Consider the following 27668-nt stretch of genomic DNA (forward strand, 5'->3'; position numbering starts at 1 on the left):
CCTATTTCGATCTCGATGCCAGCTCAAAAGGGCCCTATTTCGGTATATTTTTCAAAAGCTCAGTATTTCAATATTTGTTTCTAAGACAACCTTTTAGAATTCATTTCAAGAATGCTTTATCTCAGAATTTTTTCATAAATGCCATATCTAAAGTCAAACAAATTATGTAAAACGTTTTTCAAAGATGTTCTGAGTTAGGACGATATTCCACTCAGCAGCCGATTTGCAATAAAAATGCATATATAGATGCTTTGAGACTCACATATTATATTTACTTTTAATTTCTTACATATTTTTCAAATCTCTAGTCGTTTAACAATATTTGAGCAAAAGTAAATAAGATCTTATTAACAGCTTAAAGCTACAAAAAAAACTGTATGCATACTTCTGTATCTCGCCAACAGTGGCTTTCAGAACGTAATAAGCGAGTTCGACCATAGCTCGCAACGAATGACATTTTTGACTTGCGCTACTTTGCTACCTTTTTGATCTTATATAAGATCATGTTGTTTTCCTCATAACATCCATAGTGCCAATCTTGATATTATTATGAACGTATAGTAAATCGTGTGAGATACTTCAACGTTCCTTTCTATCACTTCAATGATTCCTGTTGGAACTATTCAATCATTGTTGAAAGACTGCATATCGACAAAGCAACAATAGCCCATTCAACGACAGAATCTAATTTTAAACGACCTTCTTCGTTACCATTTTCTTGTTTATTGATATTTGATGACAACTGCTGTATCACACATGATGAACGATTCTCAATTGTTTCGGCGCTCTCGTCAATGGACAACGTTTTCTCCAATTGATAGCCAACATCTAAGGCAAGTGGCTCTTTCCTGTATATTGCTCGTACTGAAATCGTATGCATAAAAATTACGATGGCGAAAAAAACGATGGCTTTGGCAAAACGCATTTCTATCTATTTTTAATGATTTTACTAATTTGTCAAAAAGAATAAATATTTAAACTTGAGTACACAATTTCCAGTGATGCTCACTCTTCAACTGTTTATAGTGTTTTGATTCTAAACAACGATTATGTCCAGTATTTATATAGAAATTTAAATATTCACAATTAGCGCTAATTCATTGAAAATTTATAGCTTTGTTTGTTTGTTAAAACAGAACTTTATTTAAATTCGTTTACGCTTTCTCATGACGTTCGAGTTTGTTTTGTTTGCAGTTGTCATTCCCTGGTAAATGTCGTCAATTCAAATTAATAAATTACGAACATAAAAATAGCAATAACAAGTAAGGAAGGTTAAGTTCGGGTGTAACCGAACATTACATACTCAGTTGAGAGCTATGGTGACAACATAAGGGAAAATAACCATGTAGGAAAATGAACAGAGGGAAACCCTGGAATGTGTATCAAATGAAAGGCATTAAAGAGTATTTTATGAGGGAGTGGGCCATAGTTCTATAGGTGGACGCCATTTAGGGGTATAGCCATAAAGGTGGATCAGGGTTGACTCTAGAATGCGTTTGTACGATATTGGTATCAAAAGAAAGGTGTTAATGAGTATTTTAAAGGGGAGTAATCCTTAGTTCCATAGGTGGACGCCGTTTCGAGATATCGCCATAAAGGTGGAGCAGGGTTGACTCTAGAATGCGTTTGTACGATATGGGTATCAAATGAAAGGTGTTAATGAGTTTTTTAAAGAGGAGTAATCCTTAGTTCCATAGGTGGACGCCGTTTCGAGATATCGCCATAAAGGTGGACCAGGGGTGATCCTAGAATTTGTTGTACAATATGGGAATCAAACGAAGGGAGTTAATGAGTATTTTAAAAGGGAGTGGGCCTTAGTTCTATAGGTGGACCCCTTTTCGAGGTATCGCAATAAAGGTGGACCAGGGGTGACTCTAGACTTTGTTTGTACGATATGGGTATCAAAAGAAAGGTGTTAATAAGTATTTTAAAGGGGAGTAATCCTTAGTTCCATAGGTGGACGCCGTTTCGAGATATCGCCATAAAGGTGGATCAGGGTTGACTCTAGAATGCGTTTGTACGATATGGGTATCAAATGAAAGGTGTTAATGAGTATTTTAAAGGGGAGTAATCCTTAGTTCCATAGGTGGACGCCGTTTCGAGATATCGCCATAAAGGTGGAGCAGGGGTGACCCTAGAATTTGTTTGTACAATATGGGTATCAAAAGAAAGGTGTTAATGAGTATTTTAAAAGGGAGTAATCCTTAGTTCCATAGGTGGACGCCGTTTCGAAATATCGCCATAAAGGTGGACCAGGGGTGACCCTAGAATTTCTTTGTACAATATGGGAATCAAACGAAAGGAGTTAATGAGTATTTTAAAAGGGAGTGGGCCTTGGTTCTACAGGTGGACCCCTTTTCGAGGTATCGAAATAAAGGTGGACCAGGGGTGACTCTAGACTTTGTTTGTACGATATGGGTATCAAATGAAAGGTGTTAATCAGTATTTTAAAAGGGAGTAATCCTTAGTTCCATAGGTGGACGCCGTTTCGAGATATCGCCATAAAGGTGGACCAGGGGTGACCCCAGAATTTGTTTGTACAATATGGGTATCAAACGAAAGGAATTAATGAGTATTTTAAAAGGGAGTGGGCCTTAGTTCTATAGGTGGACCCCTTTTCGAGGTATCGCAATAAAGGTGGACCAGGGGTGACTCTAGACTTTGTTTGTACGATATGGGTATCAAATGAAAGGTGTTAATGAGTATTTTTAAAAGGGAGTGGGCCTTCGTTCTATAGGTGTTCGCCTTTTCGAGATATCGCCATAAAGGTGGACCAGGGGTGACTTTAGAATATGTTTGTACGATATAGGTATCAAATGAAAGGTGTTAATGAGTATTTTAAAAGGGCGTGGGGCTTAGTCCTATAGGTGGACGCCTTTTCGAGATATCGCCATAAAGGTGGATCAGGGTTGACTCTAGAATGCGTTTGTACGATGTGGGTATCAAATGAAAGGTGTTAATGAGTATTTTAAAGGGGAGTAATCCTTAGTTCCATAGGTGGACGCCGTTTCGAGATATCGCCATAAAGGTGGACCAGGGGTGACCCTAGAATTTGTTTGTACAATATGGGTATCAAATGGAAGGTGTTAATGAGTATTTTAAAAGGGAGTAATCCTTAGTTCCATAGGTGGACGCCGTTTCGAGATATCGCCATAAAGGTGGACCAGGGGTGACCCTAGAATTTGTTTGTACAATATGGGTATCAAACGAAAGGAATTAATGAGTATTTTAAAAGGGAGTGGGCCTTAGTTCTATAGGTGGACCCCTTTTCGAGGTATCGCAATAAAGGTGGACCAGGGGTGACTCTAGACTTTGTTTGTACGATATGGGTATCAAATGAAAGGTGTTAATAGGTGTTCGCCTTATCGAGATATCGCCATAAAGGTTAACCAGGGGTGACTTTAGAATATGTTTGTACGATATAGGTATCAAATGAAAGGTGTTAATGAGTATTTTAAAAGGGTGTGGGGCTTAGTTCTATAGGTGGACGCCTTTTCGAGATATCGCCATAAAGGTGGACCAGGGGTGACTCTAAAATGAGTTTGTACGATATGGGTATCAAATTAAAGGTATTAATGAGAGTTTTAAAAGGGAGTGGTGGTAGTTGTATATGTGAAGGCGTTTTCCAGATATCGACCAAAATGTGGACCAGGGTGACCCAGAACATTATCTGTTGGATACCGCTAATTTATTTATATATGTAATACCTGCCAAGATTTTAAGGGTTTTTTATTTCGCCCTGCAGAACCTTTTCATTTTCTTCTACTTAATATGGTAGGTGTCACAACCATTTTATAAAGTTTTTTCTAAAGATATATTTCGCGTCAATAAAACAATCCAATTACCTTACCATGTTTCATCCCTTTTTTCGTATTTGGTATAGAATTATGGCATTTTTTATTTTTCGTAATTTTCGATATTGAAAAAGTGGGCGTGGTCATAGTCGGATTTCGTTCATTTTTCATACCAAGATAAAGTGAGTTCAAGTAAGCACGTGAACTAAGTTCATTAAAGATATGTCGATTTTTGCTCAAGTTATCGTGTTAACGGCCATGCTGAAGGACAGACGGAAGACTGTGTATAAAAACTGGGCGTGGCATCAACCGATTTCGCCCATTTTCACAGAAAACAGTTAACGTCATAAAATCTATGCCCCTACCAAATTTCAAAAGGATTGGTTAATTTTTGTTCGACTTATGGCGTTAAAAGTATCCTAGACAAATTAAGTGAAAAAGGGCGGAGCCACGCCCATTTTGAAATTTTCTTTTATTTATGTATTTGGTTGCGCCACATCATTACTGGAGTTGAATGTTGACATAATTTACTTATATACTGTAAAGATATTAAATTTTTTGTTAAAATTTTACTTTAAAAAATTTTTTTTTTTTAAGTGGGCGTGTTCGCCATCCGATTTTGGTAATTTTGGTCAGCACACATATAGAAATAGGAGTAACGTTCCTGTCAAATTTCATCATGATATCTTCAACGACTGCCAAATTACAGCTTGCAAAACCTTTAAATTACCTTATGTTAGAAGTGGGCTGTGCCACGCCCGTTGTACAAAATTTTATTAATTTTCTATTCTGCGTCATAAGTTCAACTCATCTACCAAGTTTCGTCGCTTTAGCTCTCTTTTGTAATGAATTATCGCACTTTTTCCGTTTTTCGAAATTTTCGATATCGAAAAAGTGGGCGTGGTTATAGTCCGATATCGTTCATTTTAAATAGCGATCTGAGATGAGTGCTTAGGAACCTACATACCAAATTTCATCAAGATACCTCAAAAGTTACTCAAGTTATCGTCTAACGGACGGACGGACGGACATGGCTCAATCAAATTTTTTTCGATCCTGATTATTTTGATATATGGAAGTCTATATCTATCTCGATTCCTTTATATATGTACAACCAACCGTTATCCAATCAAACTTAATATACTCTGTGAGCTCTGCTCAACTGAGTATAAAAATTAATTTGCTCACGGTATTGCTTTGAGTATAAATAATTGTAACATTTAAATTACAATTTTTGGCATAACAATTTGAATACTAAAAAAAATTTATTTGCATATATTTAAACATATTTCGCAGATTCATACTCTCGCTTACGTTCCATATCATTGCCCTATTGCCTTTTTGATATTTAAAAATATTTATAACCAGTTACGAAATTACTTACTGTGCCTTATCTGCCTACAGACTTACAAACATACTAAATATGCTTAAATAAACCAGCTTTTAATCTGGGTGGTTCAATATACGGAATAAATCACATCCGTAATTTGTTTCTCGTGTGGGCTTTAAATCCATTATTTTGATATTCAGCTGAGCATAGCTCACAGGGTATATTAACTTTGTTCGCATAACGGCAATCCGTAACGGCATAAACTAATCGATGATCTGGGCGAAAAAAGAAATTCATTTAGCGATGTACGTACGTCCGTCCGTCCGTAAACACGATAACTTGAGTAAATTTTGAGGTATCTTGATGAAATTTGGTATGGGGGTTCCTGGACGCTCATCTCAGGTCGCTGTTTAAAATGAACAAAGTCGGACTGCAACCACGCCCACTTTTTCGATATCGAAAATTACGAAAAATGAAAAAAAATGCCATAATTCTATATCAAATATGAAAAAAGGGATGAAACATGGTAATTGGATTGGTTTATTGACGCAAAATATAACTTTAGAAAAAACTTTGTAAAATGAGTGTGACACCTATCATATTAAGTAGAAGAAAATGAAAAAGTTCTACAGGGTGAAATCAAACGACCTTGGGATTTTGCAGGAATACTGTTCGTGGTATTACATATATAAAAAACTAGCAGACCCGGCAGACGTTGTTCTGCCCTAAATTTGGTCTATCTGCATACATTTTAATACATTTTTCCGTCTAACTCTGCCCTCGCCCCTCTACAATTTTTTCTAATCTTTGTATTCACTCCTCCCTCCGTATTTTTCGCTTCATCTATCTCCATCTTCGTCTCATTCTATGTCTTTCTCAGTATCCTTCTCTCTTTTTTATTCCCTCAAGTTTTTCTCATTCTCCTTAATATCTCATTACCAGTCCTAGAAGGTGGTTTGTATTTTTTCTAGTCCCATTCCGAGTCTCAGTCCCAGCCCCGCTCCGAGTCTCAGTCTCAGTCCCAGTCCCAGTCCTAATCCCAGTCCCAGTCCGTCTCTGGTCTACTTCCCGTCGTAAATACTAATATAAGCATATTTATATACCAAATTTTAGGCAAATCGAATAGGACGTATGTAAGTAGGTATGTGGGTATTATTAATTCATGTCTTTATTTCTGCTTCGAATGCATATTTATCATTTTTGCCAGGTTGATGCGACTAAATCGAATATCACAATGAAAATTACTTGGAAGCTCTTAGCAACAGCTTTCATTTGATATCCATAATACTCACACATTCCAGGGGTATCCGGGTACACGGTTTGGCCTATATCTCGAAACACTAGTCACCCAGCGGTGTAGGACTTACTCTGTACTAAAGCATACAACAACAGCTGCAATTTGATACCCATAATGTAAAAACACATTCCAGGTGTATTCGGTTCCACGTTTTGGCCTATATCTCGAGACCCTAGTCACCAATAGGTATGAAAACTATCCTGTACTAAAGCACTCATCAACAGCTACGATTTGATACCCATAATGTAAAAACACTATCTGGGCGTTCACGGGCCCACGTTTTGGGCTATATATCGAGACCCTAGTCACCCAGGGGTATGAAAATTACCATCTACTAAAGCACTCATCAACAGCTTTCATTTGATATCCATATTCTATAAACACATTCTAGGGGTACCCGGGCCCACGTTTTGGCCTATATCTCGAGACTCTGTGCGTCGATCCTGAATTTATGCAACAAACCTTACGGAGCCCGAGACCTTTCCAACGAATGCAAAACCGTGGAAATCGGTTCGTGCGTTCTGGAGTTATAGCGTCAGGAAGGAAACCGGACTTATTTTTATATATATAGATGACAATCAAAATGTATATTTCTTTTTATTTTTTTTCAAATTTTGAATTTTTTCTAAAAAAAAATCATAACTCAAGAATGGCTAAACCGATTTGGGATTTCAAAATCTACTAACCATCATCTTTCCTTCCTGTATGATTCCTAAAAATTTCATGGCAATCTTTCTATCCGTTCTCGAGTTATGGGGTGACAATCAAAATGTACACTTCTTTTTATATATATAGATTAGCGGTACCGAACAGATGACGTTCTGGGTCACCCTGGTCCACATTTTGGTGGATATCTCGAAAACGCCTTCACTTATACAACTAAGGGCTCTTTTAAAACCCTCATTAATGCCTTTAATTTGATACCCATAACGTACAAACACATTCTAGAGTCACCCCTGGTCCACTTTTATGGCGATATCTCGAAAAGGCGTCCTCCTACAGAACTAAGGATCACTCCCTTTTAAAATAGTCATTACCACCTTTCATTTGATACCCATATCGTACAAACGCATTCTAGAGTCACCCCTGGTCCACCTTTATGGCGATATCCCGAAATGGCGTGCACCTATAGAACTATGGCCCACTTCCTTTTAGAATGCGCTTTAGTACCTTCCATTTGATACCCATGTCATACAAACACATTCCAGGGTTACCCTAGGTTCATTTCCTAAATGGTGATTTTCCCCTATTTCGTCTCCAAAGCTCTAAGCGGAGTATGTATTGTTCGGTTACACCCGAACTTAGCCTTCCTTACTTGTTTTGTATATAGATAAGTTTTCTTTCTGGTTCTTAATTATAACAAACTGCTTTTAGCTAAACCAGCAGTACAAATTAGTATAGTAAACCACAAATTTTTTTTTATATTTCCTTGATATCTACCTTTGACATTTTTGTTAAGTAAATTATAAAAACAGATATCGCTCCTTTTAGGAGCATACGGCAAAAACGACTTCTCGCCACTGAGTTCTGTTATGGGCTAGTCTCTTGACTAGTCTCTTGACCTCTCTCCACGACCCTTCCCACCGAAATTCGGCGTGAACAGTTCCCAAATAGTCTAACTGAATTCCCTTTCATTAGCTTTGTATGTGGGTATTGAAATGCAAATTTAATTATTTAATATTAATTTGTAAAATATGTGTTGTTCAATAAACTTTCCTCTAATTTATGTAAGAAAATACTTTGGCATAAAAAAATGTATAACAAGTAAGAAAGTCTAAGTTCGGTTGAAACCGAACATTACATACCCAGATGTGCACTTGAAGTGCTGTTGTTGTTTGCTTTGTGTTGTTAATATTGTTATAAGGCTGCGCAATAATGCAAATATGGTTATATTCTGAACTCATTTTCGTGCAAAAGAAGCAAAAAGGCTACAGATGCTACCAGTTATGAACTTGAGCCGGTAAAAATGCAGTTTAACAGTTTTAGCTATGAACAAATTTTGTATGCCAAATTTCACACGGATTGGGAGATTTCTATTCGACTTATGGCATTAAAAGTATTTTGGAAAAAGTAACAAAAAAAGGGGTGGGTCACGCCCATTTTCAACATTTGTTTAAGTTTTCTTCTTAGCTCAACCATACCACTACTGAGGTAGAATATAAGTCAAATTTAGTTAAATGCCATGAGTTAGGTTAGGTTGTATTGGCCGATCGATAAAGACCTCATATTGACTGAATGTGTCCAAGTCTTAACAGAAAAAGACCAAATAGGAGGTCCCCAATGAGGTGCCAAGACATATGTTATAGAATAACTCCGTCATCATGGACAATAATAGCAGTTTTCCAAGGACCCATCTTAATTGCTGCCTCAGAATCTGGCAACGCTGCTGCTCCTAATAGCTGTAGCCTTGACCTGGCGAGCGCAGGACACGAACACGGAACGTGCTCAACCGTTTCTTCCTGCAGCTCACACTTCCTACATTTACTGTTACTTACGAGGCCTAACTTATAAGCTTGTGACGCCAGAAGGCAGTGTTCAGTCAGTATGCCCATCGTGAGCCTTAAGTCTTCTCTGTTCAGTGATATGAGCCACTTTGTGAGCCTAATATCGTAGGCTTTGCACATGATCTTAGAAGTTTTGCAGCCCGGCGCTTTTGTCCATGCCTATCCTGCTTGATGGATCATATGTAACTTTTGTCTGCTTTTGATTCCTCCCAAACGAATTGGGATGCACCCTCCTTTGGCAAATCATCGGCCTTTTCGTTACCTTCTATCACTTCATGTACGGAAACCAAGTAAAGATGTCTGGTCCATCGCATATTACTCAGTCATATACACGCACGTGCATAGGAGGCAACATTGAGAGTGCATAAGAGCTCCGAAGTTATTATACATCCATGTAAACAACATATATATGCATATAAAAAGAAGGAAATCGTGAATATGACTACAATAATAGTTTAAAAAAACTAAAAAAACACGCTTTTATAGCAAACCGAACTAAAAATAGAAAATAATTTTCAATTAAAAAGAGTTTATATAACAGTAGTAGAAGGTCAAATAATCGTTTATAGATAATCACCTCAAAATAAAATTATAATAAAATTTAAGCTGTTAACAGAATAATTTAATTCACAGAAAAAAGCGTGGGGTGCTTGATATTGAATGTTACAATCATTCTATTGGCAACTATCTGAGAGGAATGATATGAAATGTAGTCAAATGCACCCCACGCCTTTTACTCTGAATTAAATTATTCTGTTAATAACTTAAATTTTATTATAATTTTATTTTAAGGTGATTAACTATAAACGATTGTTTGACCTTGTTTGACTACTGTTATATAAACTCTTTTCAATTGAAAATTATTTTCTATTTTTTAGTTCGGTTTGCTATAAAAGCGTGTTTTTTTTAGTTTTTTTAAACTATTATTTATTAATTTTTTAATTCAAGAAATTTTAAAAGTTTTAGTCGAGAGTGATGAAACCTCGAAACGCCAGCGGTCCGTGGATGAATCCAACACAACGGCACCGAAAAGGGCCAAGCCGCAGGGAGGATGGACGCGGTCTTTCACTGAAATTGCCAAGAGTCGGCAGATCATTGGCATTATAGACGAGAGAAGCGAAGATGGCAGGATCGCGAAACAACAGTGGAAGTGGATCGAGGCCGCGCTCGCTACGGTGGCCGTTAAGGTTAAAAAGACATCTTACACCGATGCAGGGTGGTTCCAGGGCAATGTCAAGCTAATTGCTTGTGACGACCCCAGGTCGGTCAACCTCAATAAGGCCGCCGTCACGCTGATAGGGGTGGTATATCCGGGCGCGCGCCTCAAGGAAGTGGCGGCGCGTGATATCCCCTCACGACCAAGGGCTAGGGCCTGGGTTCCAATGACGCCAACGTACCCAGCTGACATCCTGGAGCTGCTCCAGGAGTACAACCCGCCACAGGTTTGGAAGTCAACCTGGATAAAACCGAGCTTGTTCTCTTCACGAGGAGGTACAAAGTACCAAATCTTACACCGCCAAGAATTGGGGGTACGTTCTTAGCGTTTAGCGATCAAGTCAAGTATTTGGGAGTCATTGGGGATCAATTGGCACCTCCTGGGGATTCTTCCCTAAGGTGACCTACTGTATTTACACAGCCATTGTGCGCCTGATTCTTCTTTATGGTGCCTTGGTCTGGTGGTCTGAACTAGCTAAAAGTACCTATCTTAAAATGCTTCAAAAGGTGCAACGGAGTTCGGAGCTCTGCATTACCGGGGCTCTCGGCTACACTCCAGATTCCGTTACATACATACATGGATACATAAATACATAGATAGATACATGCCAAGCTAATAAAAGTGTGTTAAAAAGGGCTCCAGTATGCTCTTTCGTAGATGTGCCATGCATCCACACCTATCATTAATAAAGGAATGCGTTTTTCGCATTATGTGCAAGGTTTCAAATCTATGGCCATTTGGGGTGGTCACAAGTTCAATTGACCTTATGTCCGTTAACCTTATGTGACCCCACCATCACATTATTGCATCGTCATCGAGCCTTGATACGTGTGCAAAGTTTCAATCAAACTTATGGCCATTCAAAGTGGTAATAAGGCCAATTGACCTTATGGCCGTTGACCTTATGTCACCACACCATCACAATAATGCATTGTCATCGCGCCGTGATACGTGTGCAAAGTTTCAATCAAACTTATGGCCATTCAAAGTGGTAATAAGGCCAATTGACCTTATGGCCGTTGACCTTATGTCACCACACCATCAGATTAATGCATTGTCATCGACCCATGATACGTGTGCAAAGTTTCAATCAAACTTATGGCCATTCAAAGTGGTAATAAGACCAATTGACCTTATGGCCGTTGACCTTATGTCACCACACCATCACATTAATGCATTTTCATCAGTCCTTGATACGTATGCAAAGTTTCAAATTAATCAGACTTCTAGAAACCGGTGAAAATTAAGCTCAAAGATTCCGTTACATACAGGCCAAGCTAATAAAAGCGTGTTAAAAATGAGAAATAAATAAGAAATTGTTTGAGAAGGTTGTTGGTGAAAAGTCTAGACCCTATGAGCATCAGTTTGATTTTAATACGCTATTAGTGAAGTACGCGAGTATTGTAATTGTGAAGCACTACTACTACAGTGGAGTTGTATATAAAGGATACATTGCTTGCTATACTAAATATTTCAATTATTTATTCCACAGTTCAGCGATTTGAACGATAGCAAAAGGTGCAAAATAAGAATTACCGAAATTCGTTACAATATAAAGGGTATCTTAAATCTTATCAGCCATTTTTATACTCAGCGTGCTTTGCACACAGAGTATATTAACTTTGATTGCATAACGGTTGGTTGTACAGGTATAAAGGAATCGACATAGATATGGACTTCCATATACCAAAATCATCACTATCGAAAAAAATTTGATTGAGCCATGTCCGTCCGCCCATCCGTCTGCCCGTTAACACGATAACTTGAGTAAATTTTAAGGTATATTGATGAAATTTGGTGTGTAGGTTCCTGGGCACTCATCTCAGATCGCTATTTAAAATGAACGAAATCGGACTACAACCACGCCCACTTTTTCGATATCGAAAGTTTCGAAAACCGAAAAAGTACGATAATTCATTACCCAAGGCGGCAAATGCGAAGAAACTTGGTAGGTGGGTTGACCTTGTAACGCAAAATAGAAAGTTAGTAAAATTTTGGACAATGGGCGTGGCAGCGCCCACTTTTAAAAGAAGGTAATTTAAAAGTTTTGCTAGCTGAAATTTGGCAGTTGTTGAAGATATTATGATAAAATTTGGCAGGAACATTGCTCCTATTTCTATATGTGAGCTAAATAAAAATTAGCAAAGTCGGATGACGAAAACGCCCACTTTTTAAAAAAAAATTGTTAAAAGTCAAATTTTAATAAAAAATTTAATACCTATACAATATATAAGTAAATTATGTCAACTTCCAACTCAAGTAATGATATGGTGCAACAAAACACAAAAATAAAAGAAAATTTCAAAATGGGCGTGGCTCCGCCCTTTTTAATTTAATTTGTCTAGAATACTTTTAATGCCATAAGTCGAACAAAAATTTACCAATCCCTGTGAAATTTGGTAGGGGCATAGACTCTATGACGATAACTGTTTCCTGCGAAAATCGGTTGAAGCCACGCCCAGTTTTTATACACAGTCGACCGCCTGTCCTTCCGCTCGGCCGTTAAGACGATAAATTGAGCAAAATTCGACATATCTTTACTAAACTTAGTTCACATACTTATCTGAACTCACTTTATCTTGGTGTAAAAAATGGCCCAAATCCGACTATGACCACGCCTACTTTTTCGATATCGAAAATTACGAAAAATGAAAAAAATGCCACAATTCTATACCAAATATGAAAAAAGGGATGAAACACGATAATTGGATTGGTTTATTGACGCAAAATATAACTTTAGAAAAAACTTTTTAAAATGGGTGTGACACCTACCATATTAAGTAGAAGAAAAAGAAAAAGTTTTGCAGGGCGAAATCAAAAGCCCTTGGAATCTGGGCAGGAATACTGTTCGTGGTATTACATATATAAATAAATTAGTGGTACCCGAGAGATGATGTTCTGGATCACTCTGGTCCATATTTTGGTCGATATCTCGAAAACGCCTTCACATATACAACTAAGGGACACTACCTTTTAAAACCCACATTAATAATTTTAATTTGATACCCATATCGTACAAACGCATTCTAGAGTCACCTTTGGTCCAACTTTATGGCGATATCCCGAAATGGCGTCCACCTATACAACTATGGCCCACTCCCTCTTAAAATACTCTTTAACACCTTCCATTTGATACCCATGTCATGCAAACCCATCCCAGGGTTACCCTAGGCTAATTTTCTTACATGATGATTATCCCTTATTTTGTCTCCAAAGCTCTCAGCTGAGTATGTAATGTTCGGTTACTCCCGAACTTAGCCTTCCTTACTTGTTTAAATATATTTTAAGCTTATCATCCCAGCACTAAGAAACTGCAAAATTTTTACAATTAGACTTTTAAGTAAACTGGTTTTTTTAACTTTGTGTAATTTTAATGTTATAGTCTAATCGGTATAAAGAGAAATAAACCCTTTCAATTTACATAAAATTATTATGCTTAACACGTACTTTAAATTGACAAAGAAATTATAATAAAAGTGAAATTAGAAAAAATGAAATCCGTGGATTAAGAAACTTATTTAAAAAACTAACAGAAAAAAGGCACTCACAAGAATTAAAAACAAAAGCTAAGAGTACTAACTTTTTGAAGCGTGCTCCAGAAAGAATAATAATGCAATGGCAAAAAAAAAAATATAAAAAATATTTACATAAGACTAACTTGCAAAATTCCACTACACCCTAGACGAGAATACATCTCGTATATTAACAATTGCTAATTTCAAAAAAAGTTGAAAAGAAGAATAAAGTAAAAAGTTATTACATAACGATAGCTTAATGTCAAAGTTTCTGTGTGACCAAAACATTTGGTCGGCTGTTGTAGGCGGTGGCTCATACGTACTTCCACTTTGGCTACTTTTTGTTTGCTTTTATTTTTGAAGAGCACTTTTTTTGTAATAATTGCTGCTTTCTATTGCACAGCTAGTGAAAAGGACTTGCACTCGTACGCCAACAATTTTATGCCTATGTATGTATGTGTTTTCGTTAATGAAATTATAATTGCAAGTTTTTGTGGTTTGCTTCTTCTGTGCTTTTAGTGTTATTGCTATTGGCCCGCATTAAATTGTTAACGAAAAACTAGCCAAATTAGTTTACAGTGCTTTTAAGTTATGGAGTATAGTTAAAGTTAGTTTTTAAATTTTTAAATTCAATTACATTAGTCCTTGTTTGCTGTCTTATTAAAATCAAAGTCGGAGAACACGCAATTGCCTGAAGTCTTCTTAAAGTAATGGAAAAGCTTGTGATTACTTTGAGCCAAACAATATGATTCACACATAGGAAGGCAGTGCTCATATGAAGTCAGAATAAAATAAACCAAAAATCTAAAACACCCTCTGTGACATTTCTTTATCATATACCCAAATTTAAGTTAAGTAAAAAATAGATGGAAGTGTATGATGTGGTCGCAAATATAATAAGGGGGTTGAGAAGCCTAGTGTAAGCTATGCCGCGGTAGTAATACGAAAGAAAGAAATCGTGGAGTGGAAACTAGGCCTTTCCAACCGCAATGAAAGCAAGAGGAATGGATTGTAGACAAGGCCCATCGAACCATCCAAATAACAACATCAGACTAAATGATTCTTATCTCGATAGGCAGCCATTAATATTATTTTATTTTTTTATTATTTTTTTCCACTCTATATATATATATATATAAAAGTTTAAACAAGTAAGGAAGTCTAAGTTCGGGTGAAACCGAATTTTACATACCCAGCTGTACACTCGAAATGCTGTTGTTGTTTGTTTTGTATGCTTAATAATGTGACGAATATTAGTGACACTAAGTGATACTCACATCACTAGTCTGATGCTAAGTAAATGAAGTCACAACAACAATAAGGCAGACAGTCACTTGTATCTACATAAACGAATCAATCATTATGTCTGCACATATATACGTACACGCAGCGGAGAAGCAACGCATAACCACATGCATATATCTGAGATACTCACGAAAGTATGCAATGAGTGAAGCTATAAAATGGTGCATCTGTAGTTACAGCTGAGTAATTTTATAGCTGATAACTAACTAGTAACTTCTGGAAATAGAAGCGCTTAGAAATATGTCAATGAGGAAACCGCACAGTATAAAAGCAGCTACAGTGGAGGCACGATGTAGTGTAATGTAGTGCCAGCCAACTAAAAACTAAAAATAAAACTAAGTAAAATTAAAGTGAAACAAATTAAAAAAGACAAAAACTAAATTGTTAAAATAAGAAATTAAAACAACTTTTAATTGTATAAATAAACCAACAAGTGTGTTTTAAATAAGAGAAACTAAAAGCAAAAATAGTGTTTTGGTGTGTGTGCGTGGGCTAATTGCCCAAAAACGAGTGACATCGGTATGCCACTTTACATGGCGACCGTGAGCAATATTCGAAGCCAAAAAGATGCCTTTCAATACTGAAGAGAAAGGAAAATATTATTTTTGAAATTTTAAAGGCACAATTTCCTAATTAAAAATGCAGAAGAACTGTAAAATTTATTTTAGTCGGATGACTCATATATAAACTACATACATTATCATGAATTATAAAACAGTTATGAGAGAATATACTTAGGAGTTCTTTACAGTGGTGTGAAATTAAAAAACCACACAATAAAAAAAAAAAAATTTATAACTAAATAAGGCGGCATTATTGGACAATATCTTATCTCGACTGAAGCGCGAACAGGTAATAAATAAATGCAATGCAAAAACTAAATAAATCAATACAAAAAAATTGGAATCAAGAAGTATTGATTTCGTACTAAGCAGAATGCGTTCGAATGAACTACGAAGTTGGAAAAAAAAAACCATAACGACTAAGATGTGGATTAATCGACAGAAATAAGCTCACAATTCAAATTTATATTGTATAATAATAGAAATCATTTTTGGAAATGACCACATGAACACGGCGTCGACACCCAGTGAATTACCTATCAAATATTTTTGTTCTGGAGAACATGAGGTACAAAGACTCAGTGGAGGTGGAAGCAAAATGTACTAACGGGATCTCAACATTGATGTGCGGCACTAACAACATGCAGGGAAGGTGCAAAATGAGCTATCCGGAGGATGCAGAATTAAGTAAGTTATTTTCGAATATAAGCTTTTAAATTTTATATGTAACTAGGGAACGAACGAACGAGCTGCGCAGTTTTTTTCGTATGCTCGGCTAAAGAAGTTCGGTTGAAAATTTGGAGCACATGTATATTATATATTTGGGCTGCAATCTGCCTACAATTTTCAAAATTTTGTATAATTTGCATTTGAAAATGCTCTATGCTAAAACTTTTTGGAAATTGCTCGATCGTTCCTAAGCGATTTTCTAGTTGGTAGAACAAACTATAGTTTATCGCAAATAAAATTTAAATAAGAATTTTGGAATTTGAATTCGCTTGAAAAGTTTGTTATAAATGAAAACTTTTTTGAAAATTTTTATCACTTCAATAATATTATGTATTGTAATATATTTAAATTTGAAGTAATTCAGAATTTCATGCACACATTAAACGAAGAAGGCTTAATAAAATAAAATCGTTTAAATACAGCCATTCCCTCTCGTGAATAAATGTTTATGAAATAATTTGAATTTTTTTGGAACTTTCCAAGTTGTAAATTATTGACTAATATTTTCGTGTTTTTGTAAAGAATAAAAATTTACTTACACAGTTAAACTATACTAAACATTTATCCGCAAGCGTACATAATGCGTTTGGAGGAAAAATTTCAAATATTATAAATTTGAAATATAAAACCTATTGCTTCTTAAATCTTAATAAATCTTTTTAAGCCTCTTTTAAAGAATATTTAAAATAATGCCTGGTTGCAAATACACCTAACAAAAAAAAAAAAAAAAAAAAAAAAATAAAATGTATACACATTAGGGCAGTTCAGAGTTTTGTGCATTGGATATTGAGGAAAAAATGTTCCTTCATCATTTGGAAAAATTTTTATACTCAGTTGAGCAGAGCTCACAGAGTATATTAAGTTTGATTGGATAACGGTTGGTTGTACAGGTATAAAGGAATCGAGATAGATATAGACTTCCATATATCAAAATCATCAGGATCGAAAAAAAATTTGATTGAGCCATGTCCGTCCGTCCGTTAACACGATAACTTGAGCAAATTTTGAGGTATCTTGATGAAATTTGGTACGAAGGTTCCTGAGCACTCATCTCAGATCGCTATTTAAAATGAACGATATCGGACTATAACCACGCCCACGTTTTCGATATCGAAAGTTTCGAAAAACCGAAAAAGAGCAATAATTCATTACCAAAGACAGATAAAGCGATGAAACCTGGTAGGTGAGTTGAACTTATGACGAAGAGTAGAAAATTAGTAAAATTTTGGACAATGGGCGTGGCACCGCCCACTTTTAAAAGAAGGTAATTTAAAATTTTGCAAGCTGTAATTTGGCAGTCGTTGAAGATATCGTGATGGAATTTGGCAGGAACGTTACTTAGCAAAATCGGAGAAGGACCACGCCCACTTTTAAAAAAAAATTTTTTAAAGTAAAATTTTAACAAAAAATTTAATAACTTTACAGTATATAAGTAAATTATGTCAACATTCAATTCTAATAATGATATGGCGCAACAAAATACAAAAAATAAAGAAAATTTCAAAATGGGCGTGGCTCCGCCCTTTTTAATTTAGTTTGTCTAGGATACTTTTAATGCCATAAATCGAAGAAAAATTTCCCAATCATTTTGAAATTTGGTAGGGGCATAGATTTTATGACGTTAACTGTTTTCTGTGAAAATGGGCGAAATCGGTTGAAGCCACGTCCTTCCGCATGGCCGTTAACACGATAACTTGAGCAAAAATCGACATATCTTTACTGAACTTAGTTCACGTACTTACCTGAGCTCACTTTATCTTGGTATAAAAAATGAACGGAATCCGACTATGACCACGCCCACTTTTTCGATATCGAAAATTACGCAAAATAAGAAAAATGCCATAATTCTATAACAAATACGAAAAAAGGGATGAAACATGGTAATTGGATTGGTTTATTGACGCGAAATATAACTTTAGAAAAAACTTTGTAAAATGGTTGTGACACCTACCATATTAAGTAGAATAAAATGAAAAAGTTCTGCAGGGCGAAATAAAACACCCTTGAAATCTTGGCAGGTATTACATATATAAATAAATTAGTGGTATCCAACAGATGATGTTCTGGGTCACCCTGGTCCACATTTTGGTCGATATCTGGAAAACGACTTCACATATACTAGTGCCACCACTCCCTTTTAAGACTTTCATTAATACCTTTAATTTGATACCAATATCGTACAAACACATTCTAGAGTCACCCCTGGTACACCTTTATGGCGATATCTCGAAAAGGCGTCCACCTATAGAAATAACCCCACGCCCTTTTAAAATACTCATTAACACCTTTCATTTGATACCCATATCGTACAAACATATTCTAGAGTCACCCCTGGTCCACCTTTATGGCGATATCTCGAAAAGGCGACCACCTATAGAACGAAGGCCACTCCCTTTTAAAAATACTCATTAACACCTTTCATTTGATACCCATATCATACAAAGAAAGTCTAGAGTCACCCCTGGTCCACTTTTATGGCGATATCTCGAAAAGGCGACCACCTATACAGCTACCACCACTCCCTTTTAAAACCCTCATTAATACCTTTAATTTGATACCCATATCGTACAAACACATTTTAGAGTCACCCCTGGTCCACCTTTATGGCGATATCTCGAAACGGCCTATACAACTACCACCACTCCCTTTTAAAACCCTCATTAATATCTTTAATTTGATACCCAAATCGTACAAACCAATTCTAGGGTCACCCGTGGTCCACCTTTATGGCGATATCTCGAAACGGCGTCCACCTATGGAACTAAGGATTACTTCCTTTTAAAATACTCATTAACACCTTTCATTTGATACCCATATCGTACAAACATATTCTAGAGTCACCCCTGGTCCACCTTTATGGCGATATCTCGAAAAGGCGACCACCTATAGAACGAAGGCCACTCCCTTTTAAAAATACTCATTAACACCTTTCATTTGATACCCATATCATACAAAGAAAGTCTAGAGTCACCCCTGGTCCACTTTTATGGCGATATCTCGAAAAGGCGACCACCTATACAGCTGCCACCACTCCCTTTTAAAACCCTCATTAATACCTTTAATTTGATACCCATATCGTACAAACACATTTTAGAGTCACCCCTGGTCCACCTTTATGGCGATATTTCGAAACGGCGTCCACAAATAGAACTAAGGCCCACTCCCTTTTAAAATACTCATTAACACCTTTCATTTGATACCTATATTGTACAAACGAATTCTAGAGTCACCCCTGGTCCACCTTTATGGCGATATCTCGAAACGGCCTATACAACTACCACCACTCCCTTTTAAAACCCTCATTAATATCTTTAATTTGATACCCACATCGTACAAACCAATTCTAGGGTCACCCGTGGTCCACCTTTATGGCGATATCTCGAAACGGCGTCCACCTATGGAACTAAGGATTACTTCCTTTTAAAATACTCATTAACACCTTTCATTTGATACCCATATCGTACAAACAAATTCTAGAGTCAACCCTGATCCACCTTTATGGCGATATCCCTAAATGGCGTCCCCCTATAGAACTATGGCCCACTCCCTCATAAAATACTCTTTAATGCCTTTCATTTGATACACATGTCATATAAACACATTCCAGGGTTTCCCTCGGTTCATTTTCCTACATGGTTATTTTCCCTTATGTTGTCACCATAGCTCTCAACTGAGTATGTAATGTTCGGTTACACCCGAACTTAACCTTCCTTACTTGTTTTTTTTTTTGATTTTGTTATGGATTGACAATGATGAAAAAATTAACTTCGGGTTTTGATGTCGCGTATTAGCCATGACGTATCAAATTCATAGCAGTATAAATTTTTCGCGTTTTGGTGTAAAAGTACTACACCAGTTTGTAAACACTATGACCACTTGCACAAAATCCTGAGTTACTCTATTTTTTAAATATGAATGCCATAAAATGAAATTTTTGCCTTCGTATACATAAACCACATGAATTTAATATGGAAAAAAATTAAAATATTTTCATCAACCACAACTTTAAACAAAGCGTTTCGTTTGCTGTAGAAATTATATATATACATGTTCTCGTGAAATGGTTTGGAAATTTTATTAATAGCGGTGCGTCCGCAATATAATAGAAGATTTTTTGATAGAAAGCGGTGCGTCCGTGATACAATATACGTCATACTTTTAATACTTTCAATATAAAGCGATGTGGTCGTAAACATCGCCGTATATTCGGAAAAATTTTGGTTAGGCTTGTGAAAACAAGTGCGGTTTTTTTTATATTTTTTTCCAACAGTCCGAAAAAAAATATACCTGCCTGTTTTGGTTTTTCACAAAATAAATAAAACCGGAACACGCTTGCCTATTTCTTTTGCAAAGCCCATTCTGGGTGGCGAGAAACCACAGACCAATTGTCTTTTTAGGACAGCCTGTCCATTTATTAGCTAGCGAGGCTAACCTAGTGGGGGACAGTCGGTAAGTCCGACTAAGTTCGGCACGGAAGGGGGGTAGGCATTTCTCTAGCCTGTAATTTAGAGAAAATCCGCAGACCGGATGTTCCTTTGTTTTCAAAAAAAAAAAACCAAAAACAAATTATATAAATATTTTAACCAGACTTACCATTTTATAAAATTTATACCAAACGCGACAAATATTAACCGGATTTTCAAATAATACTCGGATTTACAAAATATTTACCTGATTTACAAAATTTTTTTCTTTTAAAATAATTTTCAATAAAATTACCCTGTTTCAAACACATGTCCGATTCTGAGGACAATTCCAGCGATAAATCAAGCTCTAAAGGAAGGTGTTCACTAGCTCGGAAGGTGTTCACTCAGATATCGCAGAAAATAATAATTCAAATTTTCAGTCAGTAAATAATATTATAAACACTCAGCCTTCAGAAAATTCGTCTAATAATTCAGACAACCTACTAACTAGCACTTCCAATTTTCAGTCAGGAGCTGACTTTTCCAATTCTCACTCTACTTCAAATTCTTCTACTTTGCCTTCAACAAATAATTTTTCAGATTTACAATCGAATAACAATATTTCAATCATGACAACCTCAGAACAGAAAAAGGTGTTCATTACCAGTTGCGCCTCAATTATTAGGGACAACTACAGCGGCGATCCACTGGCATTAGAATCTTTTATCGACAAAATAAAATTAGTTGAAGTCTTCTCAGTTGAAAATTTAAATAGCACTTTTATTGCATTTTTGAAATCCAAACTTGAGGGAAAAGCAAGCGAAGCATTACCAACCGTAATAAATTCAGTCGATGACATAAAGACTGCCTTGAGAAATAGAATAAAACCCGATAACTCCAAAGTTGTTTCTGGTAAAATCGCGTCTTTACATGTCATCAATAATAACTACACAGACTTTGCTAAGCACGTTGAAGAACTATCCGACGAATTGGAACGTTCTTTGATTATTGAAGGTATGACACAAGCCAAGGCACATGAAATGGCCGTAGAGCAAACAGTGAATGTGTGCAAGTTGAACACCCGTTCAGAATTGGTCAAATCCATCCTGGCTTCAACTACCTTCAGTGATTCAAAAGACGTAGTTGCAAAAATGATTGTTGAACGTAATAATGAAGTTAAAGAAAGACAAGTACTAGCATTCCGTACTCGTGGTAATTGGCAAAGTACTTTTCGAGGAAATTATAGAGGTAATAATTTCAATAATAGGTACAACAATCCAAATGCGAGATTGAACAATAACAATAGAAATAACTACAACAATAATAACTACGGGTACAATAATTTCAATAGAAGTAATAATGACAGATATAGCACTAATAGAGACAATCAGCCTAGTAGTAGTAACAATAATGCTACTAATAATAATAATAATAGACGTTCAAATTCGCGAAGTAGTGCCAATGTACGCGCTTTAAACGTGAACGACCCTCAGGAGCGAACACTGGGGGATTGGGATCACGATTTAGACAATTAAACGAATCTTCTCCAAAAATATTAAAATCCATCTACTGCTTGAACCTTAATTATTCAGATTTTATTGAACTTCAATGTAGCGATTCCTACAAACCATGTACTTTTCTAGTAGATTCTCAAGCAGATATTTCTTTAATCAAAATCTCAAAATTGCAACTTTAATAGTAATGAAATTATTAATATAACGGGCGTAACAGCAGAAAAAATTTCAACTTTAGGAACCTTAAAAGCCAAATTAATTGCATATAAATTTTTAATACCGCACACTTTACACGTAGTTAACGACGATTTCAATATACCTTCAGACGGAATACTCGGCAAAGACTTTTTAAAATTAAATAAATGCATTATTAATTATGTAAGCGATAGCATAACTAGTACTATCGGCTTAAAAACACTAAATATTCCAATTTTGCACGGCACAAGTACCGATTCTTTAGTTATCCCTCCGAGATGTGAAGTTTATCGGTTATTTAAATTACCAAAATGCGACAACCCCGTTTTTGAAGACTCACAAGAAATCTGTAGTGGTGTTTTTACGGCAAAGTGTATTGTTGACACAAATAATCCAGTTCTAAAAATTTTAAATGTTACCGACGAAGTAAAACATGTCAACAATTGCAATATCGTAACGGAAGATATCACCAACTACAATGTCTTCAAAATCAATGAAACTTCAAAAGATCAAAAACGCTTAGAGGAATTAACGAAAATTTTGAAAAATCAAATGCCGGGTTATGTTAAAAAAAAATTACTAGATTTATGCTTAAAATATGCCGATGTATTCGCTTTAAAAACTGATCGTATGACTTTAAATAATTTTTACGAACTGTTTAGGCCACCAGCCTAAATATTTCGGACCACCCTAACACGCACATTAGTTTTTATTATTATTACCGGTAACGGCTAACACCAGCCGAAAGCTAACTTTGAAGGGGAAAAACTCAACGAAAGTTAGCTATCGGCGGGTGCCGCGGACTTGTTCGCGGTCTTGGTCTTTTTTCTATTTGGAACGTCAAAGAGCCAGCAGCTAGCCCCAGGTGAGTAAGAAAAAGTGAGTGATTTAAATCAACCATTTCCCACCTTTTTCCATTGTTGTAATAAGTGCGATTTTCATTAACTGCGATTTTCATCGTCATTAATATTTGCAAATTAATACAAAGTGAGTTTTCCAAGTGCACAGTGAGTGGTCGATTTTAATTGATATATCTAGTTTTCCGCATTATAATTGCGCTCCTCCGTGCGCATTTTGAATTGATAAAATTATAATTGTCCGCTTTGAATTGCCTAGTGGAAATTTCTTATATCCTAACTACTTGCACTTGCGGGAAGATTGCACTTTGATAAATTTGAAGTTTGTATTTCCATTAATTTCGTTCTGCACTACTGCATATTAAATCGGAATAACTATTGATAGTGTGAAATAATTAGTTTGTGAGAGTTTCATTTTGTAAACACACTACGTAGCTCCATACATTATATTTCTGAATAAATAATAATACACTGTGATTACTCGGTATTAATTCTTCTCTTTTTTATTTCTTTATTTGCGTGCGATCGCGCCCTACGACCTGGGTGCCACATTCCCCCCGCAACACGAACAAAAGTTACTGAGAAAAATCCAGTCTATATAAAAAATTATCGTTTACTATATACACAACGTGAAGAAATTAATAAACAAGTCGAAAATTTAATGCGAAATGATTTAATAGAACCCAGCTTTTCTAATTATAAAAGTCATTTAATTTTGGTGCCGAAAAAAGATCCTTCAGGCCAAAAGTATTATCGTATGTGCGTTGATTTCAGAGCAGTCAACAAAAAGCTTATCGCAGACAAATTACCGTTGGCACGCGTAGACGACATACTCGACAATCTTGGCAGAGCCAAATACTTTTCAACTTTAGATCTTTTTTCTGGTTTTCACCAAATACCACTTCATGTCAATTCTAGAGACGTTACATCTTTCAGTACAGATCGAGGAGCTTTTCGTTGGAAAGTTTTACCTTTCGGTTTAAATATAGCACCAAACTCTTTTTCACGTATGATGTCATTAGCATTTTCAGGCATTTCGCCAAATCAAGCTTTTATGTACATTGACGATGTTATCGTCATCGGTTGTAGAGAGACACATCACCTCAAAAATTTAGAAAAAGTTTTCGAAGCTTGTAGAAAATTCAATTTAAAGTTAAATCCCAACAAATGCAATTTCCTTCGTTATGAAGTAACTTTTTAGGCCATAAATGCACCTCAAAAGGCTTGCTGCCAGATGACTCAAAAATAGACGCAATTAAAAAATACACTAAGCCTAAAGACAAGGACGCTGCTAGGCGATTCGTTGCATTTGCAAATTATTATAGGCGCTTTATACCTAACTTTGCGTCACTGGCAGCCCCCTTAAATCGTCTAAATCTAAAAAAAGTTGAATTTGTTTGGGATGATGCTTGCGAAAATGCTTTCGAAAAATTAAGATTATCATTAATGTCTCCTCAATTATTACAATACCCTAATTTTTCAAAAGAATTTATTATCACTGTAGATGCATCTAAGAGTGGTTGTGGCGCTATACTAAGCCAAAAGCATGGAGATAATGATTTACCGATTTGCTTTGCATCAAAATCTTTCAATAAAGCCGAACAGAAAAAGGCAATCATAGAATTAGAACTTTAAGCAATACATTTCACTGTAAAATCAGACCACAGACCATTAGTTTATCTGGCATGATCGCCATCTGTCAAAAAACCACCACCTTTTATGTATATATAAAATTTTATTATTGTCATCTTTGCCAATTCCGAACTTTTTTTCGTGCTAAATTTTCCTTTTGTGCAAAGTTAATATAGTTTGCTAATTCGGAGTCCTGAAATCTTTCTAAAATATCACATATAAAGTGCCGCATACAGTTTTCGCCAATTTGCTAAATAATAGTAGTTCGAAGTTTTACACTCGTGTGTGCACTTTGTGTTAATTACAAGTTAGTCAAATAAATCGTACTATAAACTTTGAACAGTTGAGTTTTATTGCGGCGCGACGGCTATTGGAAAAACCTTAAACCCTTAAACCATACGCAAACGGCCGAAAGATCGCAGAGCCACGATATTGGTCAACCACCAGCAACTCCAGCATCGCCACCCCGCCGTCAAAGCGCCATTACCGCCGGACAACCACAAAGGGGTCGCTCCAATCAGGATTATCCAAAATCTCCAGGTAAGCCTCATTTAACTAGTGGTCCTTCGTCGCCATAGACGAACCCAGCCCCTTGTACCATAATATACATACATTAAAATATATCCCCCGGATAAATTTTGGTGGCTCCCGCCAAATCCAAATTTCCCCCGCCAGAATTATAATTTCCCGCCAAAAATACATTTATATATATATATATATATATCTCATCCCTCAAATCATGCTAAATGGCACAGAAAAGATCTCGCCCACACTGCTATCACAAAACACAATATTTGGCTGGATAATAAGTGGTCAAACCCCCGAAAAGGTCGGATCACACTCCTCTCAAGCGTGGGAAGTGACGAATGTCCAGCTGAATGAACAGCTAAGACAACTCTGGGAAATCGAAGAAATACCCAGAACGCGAGTGGAAACCCCAGAAGATAAAATGTGCGAAGAATTTTACCAAAACACCACTACTCTCATGGATGACGGTCGATACATGGTCCGGCTCCCATTTAAATCAACATTCCCGAACGATATCGACCTAGGTCAATCCCGTAATGCAGCCCTACGACAGTTCCACGGCATGGGACGTACACTCTCAAAAAAGGGTGATCTCAAGCAGCAATACGACCAGGTACTCGAAGAATATCTGTCCCTAGGCCACATGGAAGAATGCAGTCCCAATGAACTAAGGCCAGACAAGAAGACAACAAAAGTCAGAGTTGTATTCAACGCCTCTAAAAAGTCAGGTTCCGGTCACTCCCTCAACGATGTTTTATATACCGGACCAACCCTCCAACCCGATCTCCGACTTATGTTTCTGAAATGGTGAACATATAAATATGTGTTTAATGGCGACGTCGAGAAAATGTACCGCCAAATTCTCTTGCACCCCGATGACCGAGACTACCAACGGATAATATTCCGAACCCCCGAACACAGTCCAATCAAGGACTACAAGTTGGAAACGGTCACCTTTGGGGTTAACGGACCGAATGGTACGAAAAGGTTAAACCCATCCGTCTAGACAAATTGGCGCAGTTCTCTCAAAATCTTCCCTCTACCTCAGCCATCCATATACCCCGATGGATGAATTTTACGCCCGATCAATACGTTGAGCTCCACGGATTCTGCTACGCCTCAGAAAAGGCTTATTGTGCAACCCTGTACCTAAGAAGTACCGTCGGTACTCAGGTCCACTCTCACCTTATAGTGTCCAAAGGCAAAGTGGCTCCTCTCAAAACTATTAGTTTGCCACGCCTGGAGCTATGCGGAGCGCTCTTATTAGCAAAATTAGTCGCAGTAATCCAACCCCATCTCGGCCTAAGTCAAAAAAAATTAATCATGTGGTCCGATTCGGAAATCGTGCTTGCCTGGTTGGAAAAGCCACCCCACTCGTGGAAAACATATGTCTCTAACCGAACAGCGCAGATTATAGACCTCGTTGGAAATGTTCCTTGGCGACATGTGCGAAGCAAAGACAACCCCGCGGATCTTGGAACCAGAGGATGCAGCCCCGACGATCTCGCTAACTCATCGGCTATGGTGGAATGGTCCAGAGTGGCTTTCCCGACCCCCCGAGGACTGGCCAACACCAACGACCAGAAATATTGCACCCCCCGAACTTCGCCGAGTCGAAGCACTGCATGCAGCGGAAGAGTCAGAATACTTCTTAGCACGGTTCTCCTCCTATCCCCGCGCCTTACGCGTAACAGCGTACGTGTTGAAATTTATAACTCGGCTTAGAAATGCTGTAGGAGGCAATCGTACCCCTAACGATCCCGCCCTCTCTTACGCCGACGTCATGCGCTCGAAAATACGTCTGCTGAGCTTGACTCAGTCGAGATTTTTGCCTACTGGCACTTGATCCCTTCCTGGATACAAACGGAATTCTCCGTGCCAACGGAAGATTAGTAAACGCCGACATGACCTACAGTGAATGTCATCCCATCATTCTCCCCGAAAAGGCTCGATTTACTTCCCTCTATATAAGGTTTCTACATGAGAGGTTCCTCCATGCGGACCTCCGCCTCCTGCAACAAGCTATGAGGCAGGAATTCTATACCCCCGACTCAAACCTCAGCTGAAAAAATGTATTTTCCAATGTAAAGTCTGCACCATCCATAAGCGACAAACGCAATCCCAAATAATGGCAGCTTTACCCCACGAACGATGCACTTTCGCGCCCCCCTTCTCTACTACTGGCGTAGACTTTGCCGGTCCGTTCCAAATAAAAGCTTCGATGCTCCGATCTCCAACACTCGTAAAAGGCTATGTGGCCGTTTTTGTTCGCTTCACCACCAA

Source organism: Eurosta solidaginis, chromosome 1 (assembly GCF_040869045.1).
Source record: "Eurosta solidaginis isolate ZX-2024a chromosome 1, ASM4086904v1, whole genome shotgun sequence".
NCBI lineage: Eukaryota > Metazoa > Arthropoda > Insecta > Diptera > Tephritidae > Eurosta > Eurosta solidaginis.